This window comes from Egretta garzetta, unplaced genomic scaffold, assembly GCF_000687185.1.
Source record: "Egretta garzetta isolate BGI_Z169 unplaced genomic scaffold, ASM68718v1 scaffold30, whole genome shotgun sequence".
In the NCBI taxonomy this organism is placed as follows: domain Eukaryota; kingdom Metazoa; phylum Chordata; class Aves; order Pelecaniformes; family Ardeidae; genus Egretta; species Egretta garzetta.
The window spans coordinates 5,267,144-5,272,369 of NW_009258383.1; positions in this window are offsets into that span (position 1 = coordinate 5,267,144).

Genomic DNA, 5,226 nt, shown 5'->3' on the forward strand with positions numbered 1-5,226 from the left:
CCCCTTGACTGGACAAAATGTCTACAGGTGTGTTGTTGGCTTTTCTCTGTATAGATTATTTAGTCCTATTCCTGGTATAACAAGTTGTATTGCAAGTCCAAAACTAGAACTGGATGGGAATCTGATAATTTATTTCATAACGAACCCATGATTCGGAAATTTTGCATTCCAAAAAGCAACGGAGAAAAGAAATGTTCCCCAGCGAAATGAAGTGCTGAATAAGCAGTAGCAGAGGCTAAACCAAATCCTTCCCTTTAAAGGATGACAATTATTCATTCCAATTTCAATTTATGTCCTGCACTGTAAAATAACAGAATCTGAAGTTATAAAATGGCCTGCTGTTTTAAACAAAACATTTAACTTTTTCAAAATGTTCAATTTCTTTATGTTCCTGGAGTGAATTTTTGCAAAAGTCAACTTGTTTATGCAAAAAATTATTTGCTTTCAGCAGAAGGTGTTTTTCCAGTAGAAACCCTAGATTTTTAGTTGATTGGTTAAAAGTTCTGTTCCAAAGAATATAGTCTAGGAGAAAAAACCTTTATGTAAAAATTTAATCAATGAAAAATTTACCACATCATTCAGCAAGATGGCGCATTGCTTTTCTATCCTTTGCTGTGCTAAGTAATTTACCTTGTTTCTACTATGATTTTATCTAACTTTTGATTTCTGAAGGCTTTTGGTTTAAGGCAAGTTTTCTGGCAGAAAGCTAGTCAGAAACAGACAGCAGAATTGGCCATAATATTTGTATAATTGTCTTGTTGATGCTGTTCTTGCTATTGATATTTCCCATATTATTATTTTTATTATTAATAATGTCAATAATAACAATGGCCATAACAGCAACAGTGAGCTGTATCTGGAGATTTGGCCAATTCAATCTACTCCATATAAAGTGATTTTTAAATAATAATGAGATGAACAAAAGAAGCATTTGGAAGACCACCTGGTTTTTACAAATCTTATCCAGACCTCTTGAGTCATCAAAATTGGGTCCAGAAATATCAGAAGATACTCCCTAGTGCAATTTGCAATCAATCCTGAATGTGGCATCACCAGTAAATTAGGAACCTTCTTATGACAGCATAGCACTTCTGTTTCTGAGAATGCTGAGGGAGATAGAAAAGCATTTTGTAATTAATATTTTGAATGTCTATACTGTCCATATTTTAATAAAAGACTTCACCAAAAAAGGTTCGTTTCTTTAATGACAGATAATTTGTAACAGTTGATCAATATAGTTAATTTTACTAATAACACTTTAAAATGTAAACTTTTCATAGAAAATCAAGAAAAATAAATGCTTAGGAAAACCCACTGGGTTCATTGGTTTCAAGTTTGATTTAAAAAATATTTTTCTTTCCCTCATTTTTCTCAATTTTTCCAAAGAGAAAGGTGGAAAGTCCAAATGAGAAGAAATAGCCCTGTTTTTCAATTTTCTGTTTCTTAAAGAAAGCAACAGAAATCTTTTAGAAAATAAACTATGTAGATCCAGAGAAAAACAAGTAAATACAACCACACGTCTTACAAAGCAGTATCAAAATATTCAGTAAAGTAGGCCAGCATTGAAACACAGACTCCTACAAGGAAAAATATTCATAAAAAACTTGCTATATTTGTTTGCTAGAATGAGAAATACACCCCATACTTTAGTTTAATTGGTCTCCAAACATGTATTTTCAGTTGAGAAGCAACAAAATAATGTGTATTTGATTTAAGAATTAATAAACCCGTGTGAGATGAGGAAAAAAAAATTAAAGCTTTTCATCAATAACAATGGAAGTTAATGAATCAAGCCGAGCTTTGGTGCATGGGCTCTGTCATCATTAGAAGAAATAATCTGTTATAAACATACACCTTCACTACATTTGGCTTTTCATTCCATAAAGCCATTTCATTTTTTTCAGGCACCCTGCACAGGCTTAGGAAAAGCTGTTGTTGCTGCAGCTGGTTTTGAAGAGCTTAATGATTAAAATAAAAAGGAAAAGCTCTGCTTTTAGCATTCAACACAGGAAGAGACTGTGGGCAGGCAAAAACCCGATAGCCATTTGATGAAGTGATGGTATCCCTTGTGCTGGGTTTCTAGTCAGATAATGAAATGTGGTGGAGGTAATCTGGTCCCCTTGCTGAGTCACTGCCTGGCCTTGTCTGGAGCTGAGATGCTTGCCTGAGAGCTCTGTCTTAAATCACCCGGCAGGAATGAGCTGAGCTGATTTGTAAGCCTGTGCTTCAGGCTGGGGTTTGGGAATCATCAAGGGTCTGCGATGCACAATGTCAGGACAGTAGGCATAGGCTTCTCTTGCCTGAGTGCTCAGAGGTTTGAAATATCCATTTAACTACTCATGAAGATAGCTTTTTGTGTGCAAGACCAAAGTCTCACCTCTTTTCAGGGACTGATGACAGAAGCACAGAATCACAGAGTGGCAAGGGTTGGAAGGGACCTCAGGAGATCATCCAGTCCAACCCTCCTGCTAAAGCAGGTTCATCTAGAGCAGATTGCACAGGATATCATCCAGGTGGGTTTTGAACACCTCCAAAGAAGGAGACTCCACAACCCCCCTGGGCAGCCTGTTCCAGTGCTCTGTCACCCTCAAAGTAAAGAAGTTCTTCCTCATGTTCAACTGAAACTTCTTACACTTCAGTTTGTGCCCATTGTCCCTTGTCCTGTCGCTGGGCAACACTGAGAAGAGTTTGGCTCCGTCCTCATGACTTCCTCCCTTAAGATATTTGTATGTGTTGATGAGATCCCCCTCAGTCTTCTCTTCTTCAGGCTAAACAAGCCCAGCTCCCTTAGCCTTTCCTCGTATGAGAGATGCTCCATCATCTTTGTAACCCTCCTCTGGACTCTCTCTAGCAGTTCCTCATCCTCCACCTTGAATTGGTGAGCCCAGAACTGGACCAATGATCTAATGAAACTTTTCGCAGTAATAAAGTTGTTCATCTGCAGTCGGGCTGGTGGGAAACTTGCCACGCACTTATTACTATGTAAGGATAGAAAAAGGTCAACACTGGTGGAGGTCAGCCACCACCCCACTTCTGCTGCTCTCTAGGACACATACAAGCCCCAGCTGTCATCCAGCTGTGCTGGCACCATTGCCAGAAGAGATGGTTGGGGAAACTCTTAGCAGAAAGTGAGTCAAGGGATTTTCTGACAACTGAGAAGTAGGGGGTGAAAGGAAGACTGATGACCTCTTGAGCAGTTTTCTGACATCTCTCAATATTTATTTACTAGATTTTAACTGTTACCTCACAGCATTCAGCCAGAACTAATGTGTATAAATCTTGGAAAGTCAACCTCTTGAAACAGCAAATTAAATAGAAAAAAAGGCTTTTCTTAGAACATCTTTGATAAAGTTTTAATTCCTTAACATGTGTCCTGGTTTCAGCTGGGACATAGTTAATTTTCTTCCTAGTACCTGGCATAGTGCTGTGGTTTGGATTTAGTACTAGAAAAATACTGATAACACACTGATGTTTTAGTTGTTGCTGAGCAATGCTTACACCACTGAAAGACTTTTCTGCTTCCCCTGCTCTGCCGGGTGCAGAAGAAGCTGTGAGGGGTCACAGCCACGACAGCTGACCCCAACTGGCCAAAGGGATGTCCCACACCATATGACATCATGCTCAGTATATAAACTGGGGGGAGTTGGCTGGGGGGCAACAATCACTGCTTGGGGATGGGCTGGGCATAAGTCAGCAGGTGATGAGCAATTGCATTGTGCATCACTTGTTTTGTATATTCTATTATTATTATTATTATTATTATTATTATTATTATTATCATCATCATCATCATCATCATCATCATCATCCTCCTCCTCTGCTGTTTTATTAAACGGTTTTTATCTCAGCTGACAGGTTTTACTTTTTTTTTTTCCTGATTCTCTCCCCCATCCCACGGAGGGGCAGGGCAGGGACAACGAGCGAGCGGCTGCGTGGTGCTTAGTTGTCAGCTGGGGTTAAACCACAGCAACGTGTTAGATGTAGAAAGTTTAACTTTCAGTAAGACACCAAAATCAAACAATTTCAGCATTGAAGAGATAAAGACAGAATCTGGAAGGATGTATAATACCAGCAATAGCATGGGAGTTAATCTCCAGGTAACATCATCTTCCTTGTCCTCGTTTACCTCCAGTGCCTATGTCACCAGTATATTTAGCCCATTGTATAACACCCCATTATCCATATTATTATGGTCTGACACATACCGTAAGAGTAACACCAATGAGAAGAAAGTTCACAAGCCTTATGCCTGATTCTTAATATTTTCCTTTTCTCTTTCTGGGGATGTTTAGGATACTTTAAAACACACACAGCACATACCACTTCTTCCTCTGTGAATCAGCTCCTCCCTTCCACTTCAGATATGAGCTTTCCCAGAACGTGCAATCTATAACAACCATTTTTCCTTCTTCAAACTTTCTTTGCCATCATCACCTCTCCATGACCATCCCCTCTCTTCATGGGTCAAGCAGAAGCTCACAGTGACTTGCAGGAAAGAAAGAGGAAGATGAAGGAGATGCAGAGCCAGGCTGTGAAAGCACAAGCAGACAAGAGGTCTTGCTCGAAGCTGCATCTCATGAACACCTTGACCCTCCTTTGGCACCAGAAACACAGACAGGTGCTCCATGGGCCTTCAGAAATTACTTACCGAGGTACAATGTCTTGTCATGGGGACTGCCTTGCCTCCTGAGTGCTGAAAAACTATGGCTAGCGAGAGACAACCCTTGGTCCTTGCTCTCTGACACAGTGTCATGACCTTTCCTCCTGCTCTATTTCAGGTCAAGTTGGAGCAACCTGATCTAGTTAAAGATGTCCCTACTCACTGCAGGGGGATTGTACTAGATGACCTCTAAAGGTCCTTTCCAACCCAAAGCATTCTGTGATTCTCTGACTCTATTTGAGTCGTGTTCAGCTGAGGCAGAAAATGGAGAGTGAGAAATGGCTGTCAACCTTGACACTCAAAGCCATGCCACCTGTCCACCATTTTCCCACTTTATTGTCACTTATCACTTATTTTCCTTGTAAGTCTAAGTCTTCTATTTCTTTTCCCACAATTTCTACTTGTCTGTGAGTTTGAGTCTGTACTTTGGAAAAGAATAAATCCATGAACAGCTTTATTTCAGCTGTCAGAGCTTTTATTGCAAAATATAAATAAAAAGTTCCAGAAGAGCACATTTTTACTTCTTTATAATGTGAGACAAAGCTGGAGTGAAACAGATCTCACCC